Raw genomic sequence first — 22,556 nt, 5'->3', positions numbered from 1 at the left:
ACGTGGTACACGAAGTGCGCATGCGCGGCCCGCCAGGCCGGCGCATGCGCGCTGGGTTAATAAAGGCGGTGCCCGGGCAGTTCGCGCCGGAGCACCGGAACACACAGACGTCTCCGGCGTGCGTTCTTGCGCACCCGCCCGCGCGCGCTGCCACTCAGACCCTGGGGAGCCCGCACGCCACCACGGGGCTTCCCCAGGTCACAACAGAAGGGGTCTGCCACCGATTCCAGGCGCCACCACGTCCTTATCTCTTGGGGCGCCTGGGCCAGCCGCTGCTCTCGGCTCTGCCGCCCGCCGGGTTCCAGACAGCAGTCCCGGAGGTCACGCCAGCTGAGCGATGTCCTCCCCCAGGGCAGCTAGTTGTACTCAGCGCCACCGAGCAGGATCACGGGCACGAGGTCTCCGGACCGCGTGTGCGAACAGGCCCCGGGCAGACCCCCCAAGCAGATAATGCGGCGTGGGGGGGCACTGTGAAAGTCAATATTCGGCTCGTTGGAGTCGCCGACAGAGGCTACGCATCTTCAGCAAGTTTGGGTTATACAAGTCCACCACAGAAGCTTAGATTCAGCAGGATGTATGCGGAGCTGCACAGAGCTCTTCAGGAGGCCGCCATCACGCTCGGCTCTCTTGAAATGTATTCTTAATGCAATTTAGATTTAACACCAAATTACTGACTTGGTATCACGCTCAGAATTACAGCTCTCAGAACAAACTGTCAGTGAAAGTTCAGTTATTTGCCACACTCAATCTTTGAAATCATGTATAGTTGCTGACATGTGCAATGATACCTAATCCCCCACACTAGCGTGAGATGGGGGTTTAGATTCTATTAAAGACAAGGAGGCGAATATTATGCATTATCAATCTTTACTCTGACACACAGCAGCAAAGAAGTAAAACTTTTGTATAAAACTTTTCTGAAAATGTTTTCAACACAACTTCAACAAACAATATATATATAAATGTCCCATTCCAAAATGGAGGACAGGTCATGCCCTCAGGGTAACCAATGGGCATAGAGCCAGTTCCATAAATGTCCCTTCCTCAAACAACAACTCCTCTTTTTGATGCTGTCCTTTCTTGGATATTTCACTGCAGCAATCCTCCGCGTAACTCCAGGAGCGATGATTCAGTGCAAACAGGCGAACTTGAACTTGTTTAACTGAACCTGAACCGATCTTCTTAAAGCAGGACCTCTCACCCGAAATCTGAAACAACCAGAACACAAGTAAGGGTGGGTGGGCGTAATAATATTCGCCTAATTGTCTTTAATAGAATCTAAACCCCCATCTCACGCTAGTGTGGGGGATTAGGTATTCTATGGCAAGACAGGAGGCTCCTATTCTGCAAGTTCAAAGCCCTTGCAGAACATTAACAGCTAGGTGAGCAATGCGTTTATGATCAAACGTTTTGAAAGTTGACTCTCTCGACCAATCAGCTGCTTTAAGGATCTGTTCTAGGCTGTCGCCCAAAATGGTGGCTTTAGAGGCCATAGCACCCCTAACTGAATGGGGACCAAAAGAGGAAGTGTCAACTCCCGCCTCCCGCATAATCCATTTAATCCATCTGGCCAAAGTGGAGGGGGATACCGGTTTATGGGGTTTCCTATAGGAAATCAGCAGCTGAGAGGTATTAGGAGGTCGCAGACTTTCAGTTTTTAACTCAAGACATTTTAAACATGCTATAACACACAATGTTTAATGTTTTCAGGGAAGGCTGGATAAGATATCGAGGAAGTCATACACTTTGTTCTCCGTGAAACAAAAAAGGTAACTCCTTGAGGGGTAAACATCTTGTTATCTACACCTAAAGCTCTGATATCTGACACTCTTTTAATAGACACCAGGCACAACAACATTGCTAACTTGGAAAAAAGTTGTTGCAAAGACAGATCCTCATTAGGGGGCCTGGCTCCAAAGAGGTCGAATACTAAATTGACATCCCAAAGAACTGAATACCTAGGCTTTGGAGGGATCTTAATAAAAATAGACTTGAGGGCTCTATGCACTAAAAAGTGTCTACCTACTGGTTTCCCTTTTACCAACAGGTGACCTGCTGAGATAGCAGAACTGAAGCCATTAATGGATCTGTAAGCTTTGCCTTCTTTAAATAAATCTACTAAGAAATTAACTACCTCTACAGGAGGGGCAGAAATGAGATTGAGGTGCCTAACCACACACCAGCTAGTCCAGCGGTTCCACGCTGAAGAGTATCCCAACTTGGTAGAGGGGGCCCGAGGGTCTCTGATGACTGACATAGAGTCCTGCGAAAGGCCTTGGAAGCACCAGGAAGTGCTGAAATCTTCCACGCCATAAGGAGAGGTGCCCTTGAAGGACCAACTCATGAGGAAACCCTCCCGGGTTCGTTAGTAACTGAGAATGACAGGGAAGAAGACGAGGAATGTCTACTGAGAGCTCTAGGAGAGCCGGAAACCAAATTTGGGAAGGTCAAAAGGGGGTTAGTATCACTAGCATGACCTCTTGTCTGCGTACTTGAACCAATACCCTGGCTATCATTGCAAAGGGAGGGAAGGCATACAGCCTCTGACCTGACCAATCCTGAAGAAACGCATCGGTAGCTTTAGTGCCAGGATCTGGTCTCCAACTGAAGAACTTGGGCACCTGACAATTTAGCCTCTGGGCAAACAGACCTACTGTAAACGGACCCCAAACGGATTCTATCCTGGCAAAGAGGCTCCTGTCTAACATCCAGTCGCAATTGTCCTGAAGGTGTCTGGAGCTCCAATCCGCTACCTCGTTGCTGATCTCCGGAAGGTACTCTGCCCTTAAAACAATATTGCGGTTCAGACAAAAATGCCAAAATTGCTTCACCAGATCCGCTAGGACCTTGGACCTGGTTCCTCCCAGATGATTGACATATCTCACTGCTGACACATTGTCCATGCGTAGGAGTACACAACAATTCTCCTGATCCTTGAGGAAACTGCGGACTGCAAAAGACCCCGCTAACAATTCCAGACAATTGATATGGAGTTCCCTCTCCTCTTCGGACCACTTTTCCCCCGTGGAGACTTGACCCATCCTGGCTCCCCAACCTGCTCTGCTGGCATCGGACTCCAGAACTGCATCCGGGGAGGGACCAAAAATTGCATTGCCATTCCAGGCCTCCATGTGTTTGAGCCACCAAAGGAGCTCCAACCTTGCCTCCGGGGACAGCTCCACCATCTGAGAGTAAGAAAGACATCTGCACAGATGTCGAGCCTTCAGACACTGCAACGCTCTGTAATGAAGAGGGGCTGGAAAAATAGCTTGGATGGATGCAGACAACATCCCCACTATTCTGGCTAATAACCTGAGGTAGATTTTGTCCTTCTTGCGGATACCCCGGATCTCCTTCCTTATCTTGGCTAGCCTGCTGTCTGGGAGGAGAAGGATGCAATCTTTTGAATCTATATCGAAGCCTAGAAACTGGATACATTGCGTAGGCTTCAATATGGACTTTTTGGCATTTAACACAAACCCCCAGGCTCTGAAGAAGAGTCACTGTAAACTCCAGATGAGAGAGCAAATTTTGAGAGCTCTGTGCTAACAGCAGCATGTCGTCTAGATATATAATGATTCCGATCCCCTTGGACCTGAGAATAACCATCACAGGCCTCATCAACTTGGTGAAGCACCATGGGGCTGAGGACAGGCCGAACAGGAGGGAGGCAAACTGCCAAACCCGCCCCCCCCGCCCCCACTGAAACTGGAGAAACTCCTGGTGCGGAGGGAACACAGGAACCACTAAGTAAGCATCCTTGAGGTCCAGCTTGACCATCCAGTCTGCCGGAAGGAGGGTGTCCCTGAGAAGGTGAATTCCTTCCATCTTGAAGTGGTGGTAAACTACGAAGGAATTGAGGGCTTTTAAGTTTATCACTGGGCGAAACCCCTGACCGGTTTCGGAACTAGAAAAATGGTACTCAGAAACTGAGATGCCCTGTAAGAGGCCGATACCACCGCTCCCTTGGAGATGAGGTCCTTGACCTCCACATCTATTAGTGACTGCTTTACCTTGTCTAGAACCAACGGGTAGGGAACTGATAACTGGCAAGGAAAGGAATAAAACTCTATGCAATAACCTTGGACTGTCTGCAACACCCAGGGGTCCGATGTGAGGGATTTCCAATGTGGGAGAAACCTGGCCAGCCTGCCCCTAGACCTTTGTGGGAAAAAACTTTTAACACTCGAGAAAATACCTGATGCTCCTCTGGACCTCCTGGTACCTCTGCCACCACGTCCTCTCCAACCCGCATTTTGTTGAGGGAAGAACTGGTTGTACACTCCTCTAGCAGAGGATGAATTCTGTGCGCCTCGTGAGGGAAACTGATGGGGGCGGGAATGGCCCTGGGAGAAGTGGCCGGAAGAGCGGGCTCTACCTCTTCCGGCCCTGGGGAAAACCTTTTACGTAAAAACCTTCTTTATGTTGGCTTGGGCTTTATCTAAAGCCGTAAACATATGTACATACGCAGAAAGATCTTTGAGAAAACTCTCTCCAAACAAATTTCCCTGAGTGGAAGGGCCAGCTTCCCTTTCAGACATATCAGCCAGCTTTGAGTCCAGTCTCATTAGCAGAGACTTGCGCCTTTCTTTGGATATTGCTGCATTGGCATTGCCGAGAAGGCAGACAGTTCTCTGTATCCAACCCCTTAACACATTAACATCCACAGGGGAATTGGAGGCCGCCGCCTCCTCCTCCATCTCAAATATCTGTGTCACAGGACCCAGAACATCTAACAGCTTATCCTGACAGCTGCACCAGGCCTTGTCCACCCCTTTTCTGGGGTCTTTACCCTTATGAGTCAGGCAAACTGCCATAGATTGATCAATCTCAGGAGTACAAGCCACCTTGTCCTGTAGGACTGGCCTAGGGCATTCAGATCTTAACTTGCTCCTGTCCCCCTTTGGCAGCAGACGCCTGATCCAGTATTCGAGGAAAGAGGCAATCTCTTGAGAGGTCTGCCACTCTGCCGACCTGGGATGCAATATGAGGGCTGGATCAAAAAAGGGGACCCCATTAATATCTAACACAGGACCTTTCTGCGCAGGGACAGGAGCCACCTTCTTCTTAAGCCTCTTAGGGGGCGAATCAGAATCTCAGAAGAATCCGAGGAAGAAATAGGTATAGGGGATACCTGTGCCGGGAACTGCGCATATGATGGCCAAGGGGTTGAGGAAAGGGGTTGAGACTCATCTCGCTTGCGCTTTTGGGCTCTGCAAGGGGAAGACTCAGGGGAAGTGACTGGGCGAGGACTGAGTTGTCCTGACATATGTTTTGTTTTCATTGTACACTTTCTTGGTACTTGGGGCTCGACAGAGGGACCAGCACCCTGGGGGGGATGAAAATCAGCAATGCGGTTAATTAGTCTGTCAAAAGCTGAGGCTAGCGTATTATTAAGACCAGACAAGGCTGAATCCAGGGAGGTCTGGATAGCCTGCGCCACCGAGGGCTGATGACTGGACTGGTCCACCCCATTATCTGTTTTCTTAGAAGGCCGCACCTGTGTACTAGCATCCGCTAAAGCTGGGACCATATTCTTTCCCATACCAGTCTTATCCATAATTTGTCACCACAGAAGTGTGAAAAACTTCCAAACACCAAGCCGAGCAGGCTGTGTGCAAATGTACCCAAATGTAGCCGAGCAGGCTAAAAAAGTACAACATACACCCTAACTGGGTGAAAGAAACCGGTGACAGCCGAGCAGGCTTATTAATCAACACCCTAGCAGGACGACAGGAGTGGAGACAGCCGAGCAGGCTGAGCAAACAGAGCACCAAACTAAAAGAAGCCAAATTAAAATAAAATAAAATAAACCACTCCTTCAGGTGTTATATGTATGTACATTCTGCACCTGATCAGGGTAAAGGCAAACCACAGACCGGCCTAGTCTGCCTAGTTTGCGTGCCCCTTAATTATACGCGAGCACCGTTCATTAACCAACACACGCGACACGTGTGAAGCAAGACTTGCAAATCTTAATTGATGCGACGCGCGTTGGCAAGAAGCTGAGCTTCTTTCAACAAACCGCATGCGTCACAAGCTCAGCCCCAGACACCAGCGAAAGCTCCCGAGGACCGGCAGCTGAAAACACAAACAAATCCTCTCCTGAGGGAGAAAACACAGTGCACGCTTCGCCGCCTGGGTTGAAAAGGTCGGCGACGCTCACAAATCTAATTAATTACCTCACTTGACAGAAACCCATAAAACATTAACAAGCGGACGCTCCACACGGAGCGCCGCCACACTGTAACAACTTGACCTAAGGGCAGCGTTCGAACGCTAGCGCGGCTTTTAATTTGCTAAAGCAATATAAGAAATGACAAGTTTCGCAGTGCAATAAATCAGTAGAACAAAGTAACACCAAAAAGTAACACTCAAATATCCAACAAAGCACAGCAAGGCAAGAACAGAGGGGGAGTGACTTAGCTGTGTGAGTCAGCAGCAAAGAAAGAGGAGTTGAGGAAGGGACATTTATGGAACTGGCTCTATGCCCATTGGTTACCCTGAGGGCATGAACTGTCCTCCATTTTGGAATGGGACATTTATATATATTGTTTGTTGAAGTTGTGTTAAAAAAAAAATCTGAAAAGTTTTATACAAAAGTTTTACTTCTTTGCTGCTGTGTGTCAGAGTAAAGATTGATAATGCATAATAGGAGCCTCCTGTCTTGCCATAGAATTATAATTTCCCAGACGATCCTGCAAATAAATGCAAGCAGGGAAGCGCTAGCCACCTTCAGCGACATCAAAAATAAGTCACTTTAAGTTTCACACCAAAATTACCTGACTAACTTTTCAGAAGAATCACTGAGACATGGCAGTCAGTCTGTTACGCTGTCATGTATAAGCAGATGGAAAGCACATTTTAAACACAGAAAGAGCACAGTTCAGGCTGGTAGCTGAGACACAGACTGTGTGGCTTCACACTCTTGCCTGATGACCTAATTTCTGTCACAGCATGCCAGGCCTCATCTATTAAACTAATTAGGCCCCCAAACCCCACAGTAAAAAATAATGCATATGATTGCTGCTGCAGCTCACTCAGCTGGCTGCCCTGGGACCAGGCAGCCAGGCCTGGTAAGAGCCCCATAAATCTGCCATTTAGCCTGACAGACTATAAATAGCTGTAGGATCTGTGGAGGAAATCGGTAGGGGTAGAACTGCATACAAAGCAGTAATCTACTGCCTAAATCGGTAGGGTTGGCAAGTATACACCAAGCTGTGATGATGTCATGTGACCGCACGTTACGGAATGACGGAACTCTGCCCGTGTAATAAAAGGGACATATCCGCATAAGCACAGTAGGGCATGAGCAGAGCCTGGATGGGAAACACCTGTGTCTGTGTCCTCTGTAGGGAGGGGTGTTCTACACCTTCCAAGCTGGGCCTCATGCTTCACAACAATGGCGACGAGGATGGCAGCCTGAACTGACCTCACGCTCTTGGGCAGGGATCTAATCCCTGACGCACCTCGATGAAGGTGATGCGATCAGGTTTTCACTCTGCTTGCTGAGCAACAACGTTATAGCAAGGCATGCCCGGAGCTGGCTACCATCTCAAAGATTGCGGTTCTTAGTAAAAGAGTGGTTGTGCGTCTCCAGGGGAATTTTTTTTTATGCCAGTTGGGCGTATCATACATTTTCTATACAATGGCTGCACGCATCGTGCTACTTCATGTCTAGGGGTGACTGTGGAGGCAATCAATCATGTTGCACTGGTGTACATACAAGCGAGTGGTGGGGACATCGTTTTCCAAGTGTCCCCAGGGGAAAAAGGGCTACTGGACCCTGTTACACACTGAAAGCATTAACATAAAGGAGTGACATACTAATAGAGTACAGATGAGTGGCACACTAGAGTGGAACAGTACCAGGAAGTTGTCTACTGCTGCAGCAGTGGGGTTGATACTGGGTTGTGGCCTCCAGTCACGTGGGAGTGCCTGTGCGCCTGGTAAGAATGGTAAGAACAATCAATCCACCCCGAGAAGGTAGAGGATCGTCATGGATGGGAACCAGGGCAATGTGCCAGCAGTGGTGGCGGGGAATGTGCCAGCAGCTGTAGTGGTTGGTGGAGGAGCACAAGGGACGAGACAACAAGGCGCCTTAGCGCCAATGCCGGAATTTGACACATCAGGAGCGCCAGCCAGCCTGGGCCCAATGTGGAGACTATGGATTGAAAGCCTGGAAATGTACTTCAGGGCAATGGGGGAGGTGAATGATGAGGTCAGAATGTCGACCCCGATATATGGAGCCGTCCCTGCAGTACATATGATTTTTAAGACTCTAAGGCCAGTCAAATCGTATCAGGCGGCCAAAGACTGTCTGACTGAACACTTCATGCTGTTAGCAAATCTAGACCATAAAAGGTTTGTGATGTGTGCTTCAAATCAAAAGTATGATGAATCGCTGGACAGTTTACATGGCCGCCTCAGACATTTGGCGTCGACCTTTGCTTGGGACAATGAGGAAAGCATGATCCAATACCAACTTATTCAGTGGTGCTGCTCTGGTAAAATAAGGCGCCAGGTGCTGAGAAACCATGTTTGACTCTGGCAAGTATCCTCGAAATTGGATGTACATATGAACTCGCTGAGGCAAGGGCATCAAAGATGGACGCAGCAATTTGCACACTAAAACTTGAGGAGGTGTGTACGGTAGGGCACCAACAAGGATCAAGAGTGTTCAGGAAGAACGTGAACCCTCGGAAGGAAAAAGGGCCTGAACTCCCGTCACCATGTCTGAAGTGCGGATACGATCTCCCGCGAAGGGGTGCATGTGCGGAAGGTGCGGGGAGCCTGACCATTTTGCCCAGATGTGCACAGCTCCAGTGCCCACGGTGGGCCCTGGGAATTTGGGCGCTTTCACACAGAGGCGTAGCTTCCTCGGCATGGTGACGTAATGCCGGTGGTTCATCCAGAACTTGGCAACGTGATCAGAGCCACTGCAGAACTTGACAAAAAAAGAGACAGCGTGGAAGTGGAGCCTGTTAGAGCAGAAACCGTTTGAGGAAATAAAGGAAGCGCTCACGACTGAAGATACCATGGCCATCTTTGACCCCAGCCTGGATTCAGAGATTGTGGTGGATGCCAGCCCTTTTGGATTGGGGGTGGTACTGGCTCAATGCAATACGAGGGGTAACATCAAACTGGTTGCATTTGCGAGCAGGGCCCAGTCGGAGATGGAACAACACTATTTGCATATTGAGCAGAAGCGCTGGCCATTCTGTGGGGGTGCTGGCATTTTCAGCTATTCATTTTGGGGAGGCCAGTGATGGTGATAACAGACCACAAACCATTGTTGCCAATCATGGCAGAGTCATTGTCGAAGCAGAGAAGAGTGTTTCTGCCTTCTCAAGGAAGCGCTGCACAAAGTTGATTGGAAGGATGTGCTGATGGGTCTAAACAGGCGTGTCCAAGAAGCCAGTGTGGAGTTGGAGCAGTTGGGGAAGATCAGACAGGAGCTGTCATTGACAGAATAGGGATTGCTGCTGAGACGGGAGCGAATGGTGGACCTGATAGCATTGGTCCAACAGGTGGCTGAGCTTGCTCACCAAGGTCACCAGGGGTCCCCCAAGACAAAGGCCCGCCTGAGGTCGGTGTGGTTCCCGAACCTCGAGAACTATGTGGATGAATATGTGCGCAACTGTGTGTGGTGCCAGGCAGATGCCCCAGTACAACGCGAGCTGTGTACAGAGTCCATGTCCAGGGGGACCGCTCCGTGGGACATAGTCCATATAGATTTTGTGCTCCCACACTACTTTGTAACTTTGTAAAACTTGAAGGGCTCCCACACTCCTTTGTAACTTTGTAAAACTTGTCGGTTCACCCTAAGTAATCTAGGGTAATTCAGATGTAGACCACTTGCTCACTGTGTCTTAGAGAGGCTGAGCTTCACCACACTGATGATGCCCGACTAGGCCAAACATGTGTCTGGGGTTGCTGATGGTACTCTTGTTCAGAGGAGATTTGCCTAGCATTTCGGTACTGGACTGCCCTTGTGGGTGGGACAAACACTGATGTACAAACGGATATTTCTCCTCTGTGAAGGGTGCAGTGAGCTAAAACATGGTTGTAGACTCTCCTGAGTGGAAGAAATTCCTTAGAAAAGGGTATTCGACTCATGTTCGTTCTCACTAGAGGGGCTCCTACATTCCTTTGTAACATATAGATTTTGGATCCACAGGGCGAGATTTGCATTTCCTGGTACTCATCGCCCAATGGTCCTGGTATCCTGAGGTGGAATTTGTGGAGTCCACTTCATTCAATCACATAGTACCGACAATGGAAAAGGTGTTTGCAACACATGGATTCCCACAGGGAATATGCTTGGACAATGACCCCCCTTTCCAAGGACAGAGCTTTGCGCAGTTTCTAGCTGACTGTGGGATCCGACATCCCAAGATTTCTGCAGTGTGGCCCAGAACGAATGGTGAGGCGGAACGCTTTATGAGAACACTTAACAAAATGTTTCGAATCGCCCACGGCCAGAGCATGCAGAGAGCTGTTTATCAATTTCTAAGGGAATACAGAGCAACCCTGCACTGCTCTACAGGAGTGTCGCCCGCCGAGGCACTGTTCGGGAGGTGTCCCTGAGGGCTTCTCCCAGAAAGAGAAGGGAACACACCAGGAGAGATTGATGACACAAGGGTATTATCGGAGAGCAGAGCCAGAAATGACAAGGAGAAAAGAAGGAGGGGACTCCAGCAACATGATCTACCTCTGGGGGACAAAGTGCTGGTCAGGAACAAGCACCCAGAAGGCAAGCTGTCACTGACCTACGAACCGAACCCCATGGACGAAGTGGAGGTGAAAGGTTTGATGGTGACCGCGTCTGACGAGAGAGGCACTGTGACTCGGAATTTGAGTTTCTTCAGGTGGCTGGGAGAGCCCACACCTTCCCGTGAGGCAAGTCGGAGGGCCGAAGAGGAAGGTCACGGAGGGGAGGAGGATGAATAGTGTCCCCATAAACCGGTTGACCATGGGCCAGTAAGTGAGGATTGGATGAGCCGGGTGTCAGAACTGTGATTCAAATAGCGAAGAAGTGTCTACTCCTAATTTGGACGTCATTGACTACTCCCCATTCAGCAATGAGACAAAGGAGGCGACTATGACTACCAAAACAGAAGAAACATAACATAGGTGCTTCAGGTAGCTATCCTGGCACCTCAAAACAGGAGCTGTATTGGAAACAATAACAACCAATTTGTGTTGGTAATAGTGGTCAGTTAGGGAGTTCATTCCCCCTTACCCAGTATAACCATAATCACCTTCAATCTCCAGTCTTGGAGCTCAAACCACCAGAGTATCTTGAAAAGGTATGTAAACTGAGTTCCAGTTCAAGAAAAAGGGTTTAGAGTCAAGGGTCCCGGGTTTCAGACAAACACATAAAGGGCTTAGTAACAATCACTTAGGAAAGCAGTCTGTACAGATAAGAAAGCTAAAGTAAGGCTAAATACCTATAATCTCTGAATGGCAGATCTTCATTGCAAGACACTGCTTCTTGCTTGTGTCATTCTTTTATACTGACTGCTTGCTGATAACAACTGCCAGCTGAGACTGGATGCTGGCGGCCATCTTGGGTTGGACAGCATGGCTTCAGTTGGTGGCTATCTTGTTTGGGTAGCATGATATAACAGGTTGGACATCTTGGAGGTGGCAGTTTGTTCTTCCACGAACAATGTGGAATGGGAAAACTGGCAGCTACGTAGCGCTGTGTTAATCAGGGTTGCCATATGTATCCCGGAATGTACGGGGCATGTCTCGGACGGAATTAATTTCTAACACCGGGGAGGACCGAGAAGATATCCTCAACGAGATGCTAGGAAGAGACGCTATTGTCTTCATGACTATGTTGTTGGCGTATAAACTGTTTAAATCCCGGTTTGATTTGTCATTTTGAAATGATGTGCAGACACAACATGGACTAATGTTAGTGTGATAACTGTTATAACGGTTTTGGTTGTTGTTATGAAAAAGGAGGAGTGTGATGGTGTAATGTAACCACGCGCGACGTAGTGATGGAACTCTGCGCATGTAATAAAAGGGGCATATTCATGTTGGCACAGTAGTGCACGAGCGGAGCCCAGACTGGAAACGTCTGTGTCTGTGTCCTGTGAGAAACTTGAAGGTGGCTCACCCCGCTAGTCCCATGGGATCTGTCATCCAGCTGGCCAGGACACGGCTATCGCTTTTGGATCCAGTTCCCGGGGGTGGACCAGTGCAGGAGGATCACATGGGTGAGGGGTCTTCGGGGAGTGAAAGTGGGACACCAGATGGCGAGATGTGGTATCCCTTTCCCTGTAGCACCCTTACCCCATCCTACTAGGTATGATATTTAGGAACTCAACCCCCCTTCACAACACAAACACCTTCTCACGGACAGCTTGCTATGAGAGAAAACAGACTAACACCCAAGCCACATACCTGACATGTCCCAGTACAATGGTCAGGCAGGTTCATGCAATTCAGGATGACCATCACACACACACCTGACTTCCATTACACTTCCCCACATGGATAAAAGGCAGTGCACAAAAGCAGACTCTGAACAAGGCAAAGAACATGAGGAAGCAGCAGTTCCAAGATGGCAGTTCAACACAAGGAGAAAGACGGCAACACAGAAGGGGATTGCAAGGAGGGAAATGCCCATGACCTTTTTCGATGAAGAACTGTTACTTTCACGAACCCTCGAGAATAGAAAGCGTAAGGCCAGGAAACCAGGCTGAAGAATCCTGCATTGTGTGTCAGAGGTACCTGGGACCCTACTGCGTAGATAATCAAGGCGGGGAGAATCACTTGCTGCCGTGGTACTGTCCTTGGCTACTACAACAAAGCAGCGCCAGTGAACTCAACACAGCCGGTAAGTTAGGGAGACTGATACCAGACCGGTCTGTGTTGAAGCCAAGGTTGCAATCGGCAACGTTGTATGGTGAGCGCTGATACGAACATTGTTTGAAACGCATGTGATAGCCAACGTGAGTGAAGTTGAACGGCGGATGAGTAACAGAACTTTGAAATCAAGACACAATCCCATGACAGAGTGGTCCAGCACTGTGTGCATGCTCATTCGAAGGTCTCTTTAAGGTATGCAACTGACAGTTGAGAAAGCTGAAGGATTGGCAAAGAAGGGTACATCAAAGTGGTCCTGCGACGGGTCATAAATATCCTGTGCACAATCGAAAGTCTTTGATGTTGATACTACCAAGAAGGTTGATGTCGAATTAGAGAAAGTTGGTCTTTGCCCGAACACGGGAGATCAATTGAAAGCTTTTGGAATGAAGCAAGTTTGTGTTAAAGTGAATTAAAATTGGTCCGAGCCCGGCGGAGGGCGATTGATTGAACATTGTGTTGAAACGGGTCTGAGTCTACCTAAGGGGGATCCGGGGTGATATGATATGGCATTTGTGATATGATATGGCATTTGTAACGCGCCTATACACAAGTGTTTCAAGGCGCGACGAGGCGGGGGGGAACAAGGGGAGACAGACAACGATCCTACTAGGCCAGGTGTCATTCAGATTGCGCAAGTGCAAGGGTAGAGGGGAAGGGAAAGTGCAAGGGGGAAGTGGAGAGGGGAGAGTGCAGTACATGGTTGATAGCATACAGGATAAATAACAAGGGCCAGCTAGTGGCAAGTGCGAGATAAGTGCAGACAAGTGTTGGGAAGGGGGGCTGTAGAGATACAGACACAGTCTTGCAGTGCAGGGGGTAGCCAGGGAGGCAGTGCAGGGGAGAGTGGCTGGGCCAAGGACCGAGAACGGTGAGTGGCCCTGTTGCAGATTCAGTGCCGTTTCAGAAGTTAAGCAGGGGAGAGGGGGAGAGAAAGCGGAGGCAAAGAGGAAGGTTTTGAGGTGCTTCTGGAACCGGAGATGGTTCTCCTCAAGTTTCAGAGAGGCAGGAAGGCTGTTCCAGAGGGAGGCCCCTGCAGTGGAGAGAGATCTGCCCCCAACTCGTTGTTTGGAGAAGTGGCTGAGCCTGAGGGAGTTGGAGGCGGATGAGCGAAGAGCTCGAGAAGGAAGATATTTAGGAAGAGAGAGTTGAAGGTATTTTGGCCCAAGGCCCCAGAAGGCCTTGTGGACAATGCAGAGGGTTTTGAACTTGATCCTCGAAGTCACTGGGAGCCAGTGTAGTGATTTCAGTCCTGGAGAGATACGGTCCCTGGGCTTGAGGCCAAGGACAAGTCTCGCAGTCCTGTTCTGGATGAGTTGCAAAGGGCGGAGAGTAGAGGCAGGCAGATTTAGATAGAGGCTGTTACAGTAGTCCAGCTTTGAGAGAACCAGGGCTCTAGAGACAGTGAGCTTCTGGGGGAAGGAGAGGAAAGGAAGGATACCTCGGAAGAGGTGGAGCTGGTAGTGTGACTTCTTAGAGACATCGGATATGTGAGGAGAGAAGGAGAGTGTGGAGTCGAAGATGACCCCGAGGTTTTTTGCCTTGCAGGTAGGAGCTGGAAGAGGGCCAAGAGAGGACGGCCAGAGAGCTGCAGGGAAGGAGGGAGTGGGTGTGCCGATGAATAGAATCTCAGTCTTACTGGCATTAAGGCAGAGGTCGTTGGCGGCACACCATTTCTGGATAGCAGAAAGACAGTCAGAGATGAGGGAAGGAGAAGAGGAGGCCGAGGGTAGCCTGAAAACGAGCTGGGTATCATACGCATAGCACTGAAAGTTGGGGCAGAGAGCGGCGATGTGATGGGCGAGGAGTGCCAGAGGCTGGTTAAACAGCCAAGGAGAGAGGTTCCATCCCTGGGGTACACCACAGGTAGAGAAAAAGATGTCAGAGAGGAAAGACCCCAGTTGGACCTGGGAGGGTCGATTGGAGAGGAAAGAGGACAGCCACGCCAGAGCCTGACCAGTGATACCCAGGTTATCACGGAGACGGTTGAGCAGGATGGTATGGTTGACGGTGTCAAAGGCAGAAGAGAGATCAAGCAAAATGAGAACACATGGAGTGTTAGAGTCAAGATTCGAGAGCAGGTCCTCACGGATGTTCAGGAGAGCAGTTCCCATGCTTCTGGCAGTTCTGAAGCCAGACTGATGGTCATGAAGACTACCAACAGATTCAGCATGGAGATTAAGCTAGGAGATGGCCAGTTTCTCCAGGAATTTGCCCAGGAAGGGAGTGATAGAGATTGGGCGATAGTTAGCAGGGCAGGAGGGGTCGGAAGAAGGTTTCTTAAGAAGGGGGTGCACAAGGGAGTGCTTGAGAGGGGATGGGAAGACTCCAGAGGCAAAGGAGTGATTGCAGAAGTCAGCAAGGGCAGGAGCCAAGGAGTCGATGTGGTCCTTGATAGTTTTGGAGGAACAGGGGTGGACCTGTTTTGACGAGACTTTCAAAGATCGGACTTGTCTCGAAACCTCGTCAGCAGAAAACAGGGGAAAGGCAGAGAAGGAGAGAGGAGGGGTGGCTGCAGAAGGGCCAGATGTAGAGCAGGGAATAGAGGGGGGGAGGTAATAGGAGGAGAGTGAGGACAGGATGTTCTGAGTTTTTGAGATGAAGTGAGAGGCCAGTGCCGTGCAGAGGGCCTGGGAGGGGACAGGAGAGGTAGAGACTGCAGCAGGGTTGGCCAGCTCCTTGCAGATTTTAAAGAGTTTGGCCGAATTATTAGATGCCGCAGAGATGCGGGATTGGATAAGTGCTCTCTTCTTGGTGAAAACGGAGAGCCGGTATTGCCTTTGGAGCAGGCGACAGGCCAGTTTGTCAGAGGATGAACATGAGGCACGCCATTTCCTCTCTGCCACCCTGCACTTGCGTTTAAGGGTGACGAGATCCGAGTCATACCAGGAGTTACATTTGGCTTTGGGCTTCAGGCGGATTCTCATAACAGGGGCAAAGATATCAAGAGTATCAGATATAGCATAGTGGAGAGTAGAGAGGGCTGTGTCAGGGTGGGAGTCAGCCGAAGGGGGAGGAGGGGTCGAGAAGGTGGCAGCGAAGGCCTCAACTGACACGCGCTTCATGGGTCGGATGACCGAGAAGGAAGGTGGCAGTGATGAGGGTGGCTTTGCCTGTGGGGTAGGGAGGGTGAGGTGGAGGAGAGGAGAAAGTGATCACTCCAGGAGAGAGGAGTGGAGAGAGGGACAGAGAGGGGAAGGTCAGAAGAGATCAGAGCATCGAGAGTGTGCCCTGCAGAATGGGTCGGCCCAGACGAGAGTATAGAGAGTGAGAGAGAGTCGCAGAGGTCGCGAAAGAGTCCAGAGGGTCCACAGGAGGTATCCAGGTGGATTTTGAAGTCTCCAAGAAGGAGCAGTTGAGTGGTTGAGGACAGCGTTGAGAAGGAGAGGTCCGCCCACTCGGAGATGAAGGAGGAAATTTGACCAGGTGGCCGATAGATAGTGGCCACGGTAAGGGAATGGCTAGGAGAGAGAGAGAGTCGGCAGACAAGACATTCAAAAGAGGAGTAGGTCTGCGTGGGAGTAACAGTGGCAGGAATCCACTCAGGGAAGATAAGGGCCACAACCCTCCAGCACGGTTGGGCCTGGGCACGGAGAGGATCTTGTTGTCACGTCCGCTCCCTCTAGGGGGCGGCTCACGTGGACTTTCTGGCACAGGTGGAGGAGATGAATTTCATGCATCGCCTCTACCCCCTCCAACATGGCTGTAGCAAGGAAAAGCAGTGCTCCAGCCTTCCGAATCCGACAGTGTCGGATGACTCCGCCCCCAACCTCGCAGAATGGATTTCCTTCGGCGGCGTCTTCGGTCCAGCGCGTTGCTACTGTTTTCAGAGGCCACGCTCCACTCCTCTACCCGTGGTCCTCTTCCCTACCAGCTCTCCATACCCTTACACCGAAGGCATTGATTCTACACTCTGCATCTCTTCTGCCAAGACAGGAAGTTACTTTCTACCACATGCTGAACAGAATACAACCTTCGTGCAAGCCGTCTTACACCCCCTCAACAGACATTCAGATTTAAAGGTATATCGCTCACCAGAGTCCTACTGCAGCAACCTCTCCCTTTTCTAAACACCATCTGGTTTCTCTCTTCAGGATAGTTTGCGATCGCAAGTCCAACTCCCGAAGTCACTCCTGGGAATCAAGACTCGGCCATCGCTTCTTTTCAGTTCCTGGTACAACAGGGTTTTTTCCCCCACGAGGGTTTCCCTGACTTCCCCTCCTCGACCTGGGTTTCTCCGGCGCGGGGAGAGGGGGTTAGGTGAGCTTTCCATTCTTCTCTACGAATTTCTACTGGACCAGGTTAGTGTTGTCTTGTTGTTTATCTGATATCTGCAGTAGGGACTGTGAACACCAAACCTTTGGAATAGAAAGGTACATAGATTGTGACAGTTAGCAACGCCTGGAATTTTTCAATTATTTACCGGCCTCACAGTCTTTATTGACAGAATCAGAGGATCCATTATGGAACAACAAATACAACAATTAATGGCAGCGGTTCAGTCCCTGTCATCCGAGGTACAGCTATTGAAGCTAGAGAATACCAGCTTGAGGCAACAGGTGGGTCGAGCAGCCCATAGCTCGGAAGTACCTCCTGGCCCATTACCCACAGGACGTTTCGATGGTAATCCCCATGCAGTCAAGGAATTTCTTGAGTCCTGTTCTGTACAGTTCGCCTTTAAGGCAGCCTTTTTCCCGACAGATAGAGACAAGGTGGGCCATATGATTGCCCAAATGTCAGGGGCTGCGTTAGCTTGGGCCACTCCTTTGGTTACCAGTAACAATCCCATACTAGATTCCTACCCTGCTTTTTGTAACAGCATAAAGAGTATGTTTGGGAGACAGGAGATAACCATTGCCTCACAGGAAAAGTTATTGGATTGTAAACAGGGTAGTCAGGATCTCCTTTCCTATATCACACGCTTTAAGCAACTAGCTTCTGACACGGCATGGGCCGATGAAGCTTTGATGACCATATTCCGAAAAGGACTTTCTGAGGAGTTAAAGGACGAGGTGTCCCGAGCCCCACGTCCACATAACATGGCGGAATACATCTCACTGGTTATGCAGTTAGACTATAGACTGCAAGAAAGACAGAAGGAAAGAAGAAAAGGAAAGAGCAGACAAACCACCGAAGGTACCCTGTCTCCTATTAGACCAGTTCCTTCCGAGGAGCCGATGCAAATAGGCAATACTAGAGGTCCTTTATCTGTGGGTGAACGTACCAGAAGACGTACTCAGGGTCTTTGTATGTATTGTGGAGAGAGCTCTCACTTGGTTAAGGAATGTCCCCATACTCCCCCTAGGAAGGCGGGAAACGCCAGCGCCCGACCGTAAGGGGAACGACGGTGCAGGGTTCCAGAGTTACTAGTTCCCTTCAAAGCATTCCCAGGATTCAACAAGATTTATCCACAGAAAATCAGATGATAGTACTTGAAGTTACGCTAGCCTGGGGTAGCACAAGATTGGAAAACGTGCCCGCACTTATCGATAGCGGAGCCGCAGGAAATTTTTTAGATGACACCTTTGCTACTAAACAGGGGATTCCTAAAGTACCCAAGGCATTAATGATCCCAGTTGAGAGTGTGGACGGTAGCCCTCTTACTTCCGGTCCCATAAAAGACCACACTTCTCCTCTCACGATGAATATAGCGGCACATCAAGAGATCCTGAAATTAGATTTAATCAAGACTGCACATTATCCTGTAATCTTAGGATTGCCATGGCTGAGATTTCACAACCCCTTTATTAACTGGAGAGCTGGAACTCTATTTTTTGGGTCAGAACATTGTGTTCACAACTGCCATAACTTAGTCGCCTCCACCTCCAAGAACAAGCACTCTCAGGAGTCTTTTTGTGTCACAAATAAGATTCTTAACGAAGTAAACACTCTTCCTCAGGAATATCAGGAATTCCACCAGGTCTTTGCAAAAACAGAATTCACCGAATTACCACCTCACCGCAGAGATGACTGTTGTATCGATCTGATTCCGAATAGTCCTCTTCCCTTTGGCCGCATGTACATATTGTCCGCCAAGGAAAAAGAGGCACTGAAAGAATATCTGAAGACAAATCTAGAAAATGGCTTAATCACGGAATCCACCTCTCCTGCAGCGGCGTCACTCTTCTTTATTCCAAAGAAAAACACCACCGAGTTACGTCCCTGCATTGACTTCAGAGGATTAAATAAGATCACAGTGCCGGACAAGTATCCCATGCCGCTTATCCCGGATATCTTGGAAGTGCTTAGAGGAGCTAGACTCTATACTAAACTGGATCTACGCGGTGCTTATCACCTCATCCGCATAAGAAAAGGAGACGAATGGAAGACCGCCTTTCGGACACCATTTGGTCATTTCCAATATAGTGTAATGCCATTTGGATTAGCCAATGCCCCGGCAATATTCCAAAGGTTTATGGACCACATTTTTGCAGATATAGCCCTCCATTTTGTCATTGTCTATTTAGATGACATTTTGGTATTTTCATCCACCCTTGCAGACCATGTCATTCATGTTAAAGAAGTCTTACACAGACTACAGAAGAACCATCTCTTTTGTAAATTAGAGAAATGCGAATTCCATAAAGACAAAGTGGCATATCTAGGGTATATCCTGTTCGATCAAGGAGTCTCCATGGACCCCTCAAAGGTGTCAGCTATCCTTGATTGGCCAGCCCCCAAGTCAGTTAAAGAAATACAGCGATTTCTTGGCTTCACGAATTTCTACAGGCGCTTCATTCCTCATTTTTCTACCCTCACCCCTCCCATCACTCATCTGCTAAAGAAAGGGGTTGTGTTTCGCTGGACAAGTGAAACTCAGGAATCCTTTCAGGAGCTAAAAGCCTTATTTACCAGAGCTCCTATCTTGGCAATGCCGGATCAGCTTCACAGATTCATAGTGGAATCAGATGCCTCAGACCAGTGTATTGGAGCGGTTCTGTTACAACCGGACGCCAGGGGGTTCGAAAGACCCATTGCTTACCTATCGAAGACTCTGTCCCCGGCAGAAGTAAATTACACGGTTCTCGAGAAAGAGTTGCTTGCGATCAAGAGGGCCTTTGAAGAATGGTGTCATTTGCTTTTGGGAGCATTATTTCCTATTGAAATAAGAACCGACCATCACAACCTCCGAGCACTGCAATATGCCCAAACTAACAATAGTAGACAAGCTAGATGGGCGTATTTTTTTTCACCCTTTCGGGTTACATTCACTTTCATACCGGGCAAGACTAATCTCAAAGCGGATGCTTTATCCCGCAGGAATCCACTAAAAGGAGCTCCCTTTCAGCCTGAACCTATGTTTCCCAACCTGGTCACAGTGCCTGTTGTCCATTCTTTTCTTCAAAAGGTAGCACAAAGGACGAGAAATCTAGACTTGGATCAGGACGATACCCTGCGAGAACTAGGACTTACTGCTGATCGGGGTCTTCTTTTCAGAGAAGACAAGATGTACCTTCCCGATCAAGAACTACAATTAGAGGTACTTAAAATGTGTCATGACTCCAAGGCAGCCGGGCATAGAGGTACTCTCAATACTACGGAACAAATTCAACGGCACTTCTGGTGGCCGACACTTCGCAAGGATGTAATGGACTATGCCGCGTCTTGTCCGGTGTGTCTACAAACCAAGACCCCAAGGATTTCTCTGATTGGCAAACTTATCCTAACCCAAATTCCTACGAAACGTTGGCAAATAATATCAACGGACTTTATCGTGGATTTACCAAGGTCAGAGGGTTGTAATACCATCATGGTGACGATAGACTCTTTGACCAAATTGGCGCATTTCGTCCCTCTCCCATCTGTTCCATCTGCACCTGTTATGGCCAGGGTATTCGTGGAACGCATTTTTTCACTCCACGGACTACCGGAGGTCATTATCTCGGATCGAGGACCACAATACACGTCACAGTACTGGAAACATGTTTGTTGTTTACTAGGGATCTCAAGGGCGCTCAGTTCAGGATACCACCCTCAGACCAACGGCCAAACTGAACGTTTAAATCAAACCCTGGAAGCATATCTAAGATGTTATATATCAGCTTTACAAGATAATTGGAAGGCTTTACTGCCTATAGCAGAATTTGCCTATAATAATGCGGTTCATTCCACCATACGTGTTAGTCCTTTCTTTAGTACATTTGGATTTCATCCAGAGGTGTACCCATCGACTGTTCCCACGGATACTTCCTTTCCGGATTTAGACGGGTTAATCACCTCCATTCAACAAGGACATCGAAATGCACAGGTAGCTCTAAAGGATGCTCATGAACGCTATAAGATACAAGCCGACAAACATCGGAGTCCCACACCTTCCATTCAAGTTGGTGACAAGGTCTGGTTGTCGAGTAAATATCTCCCCAAGAGTTTGAAACCTTCAAAATTATCGCCGAGATACTTTGGACCCTTTTTGGTTCTTGAAAATAAAGGCCTGGCTGCTTTCAAGTTACGTCTCCCTTTTTCTTGGAAACGCATACACCCTACATTTCATGTTTCTCAGTTGAAGCCTGACGTACAATCCCGATTCCATGTGTCCAAGAAGGGAACCCCCCCTCCGGTCCTGACAAGTGAAGGACCAGAATACGAAGTCTCCTCGATCTGTGATTCACGCTATAGAAGAGGGGTGCTACAGTTTCTTATAGACTGGAAGGGATATTCTCAGGCGGAACGTTCTTGGGAACCTGCCTCAGCGGTTCATGCTCCCCGTTTGGTTAGCAGGTTTTACCGCCTACATCCTGGTAAACCGGGTTTCGTCGCCCTTCGGAGGGGGCATACTGTCACGTCCGCTCCCTCTAGGGGGCGGCTCACGTGGACTTTCTGGCACAGGTGGAGGAGACGAATTTCATGCATCGCCTCTACCCCCTCCAACATGGCTGTAGCAAGGAAAAGCAGCGCTCTAGCCTTTCCGAATCCGACAGTGTCGGATGACTCCGCCCCCAACCTCGCAGAATGGATTTCCTTCGGCGGCGTCTTCGGTCCAGCGCGTTGCTACTGTTTTCAGAGGCCACGCTCCACTCCTCTACCCGTGGTCCTCTTCCCTACCAGCTCTCCATACCCTTACACCGAAGGCATTGATTCTACACTCTGCATCTCTTCTGCCAGGACAGGGAGTTACTTTCTACCACACGCTGAACAGAATACAACCTTCGTGCAAGCCGTCTTACACCCCCTCAACAGACATTCAGATTTAAAGGTATATCGCTCACCAGAGTCCTACTGCAGCAACCTCTCCCTTTTCTAAACACCATCTGGTTTCTCTCTTCAGGATAGTTCGCGATCGCAAGTCCAACTCCCGAAGTCACTCCTGGGAATCAAGACTCACCCATCGCTTCTTTTCAGTTCCTGGTACAACAGGGTTTTTTCCCCCATGAGGGTTTCCCTGACTCCCTGACTTCCCCTCCTCGACCTGGGTTTCTCCGGCGCGGGGAGAGGGGGTTAGGTGAGCTTTCCATTCTTCTCTACGAATTTCTACTGGACCAGGTTAGTGTTGTCTTGTTGTTTATCTGATATCTGCAGTAGGGACTGTGAACACCAAACCTTTGGAATAGAAAGGTACATAGATTGTGACACTTGTAGCCGTCAGGTAGGAGTGTGTCAAAGCTGGTGACAGAACTGGCCGTGAACCATGTCTCAGTCAGACCGAGGACATCAAGGTCCAGTTCCTCAAGAAG

The sequence above is a fragment of the Ambystoma mexicanum genome, chromosome 2p (assembly GCF_040938575.1).
Source record: "Ambystoma mexicanum isolate Mex_15411 chromosome 2p, UKY_AmexF1_1, whole genome shotgun sequence".
Taxonomy (NCBI): Eukaryota; Metazoa; Chordata; class Amphibia; order Caudata; family Ambystomatidae; genus Ambystoma; species Ambystoma mexicanum.
Note: the sequence above shows the minus strand (reverse complement) of the source record.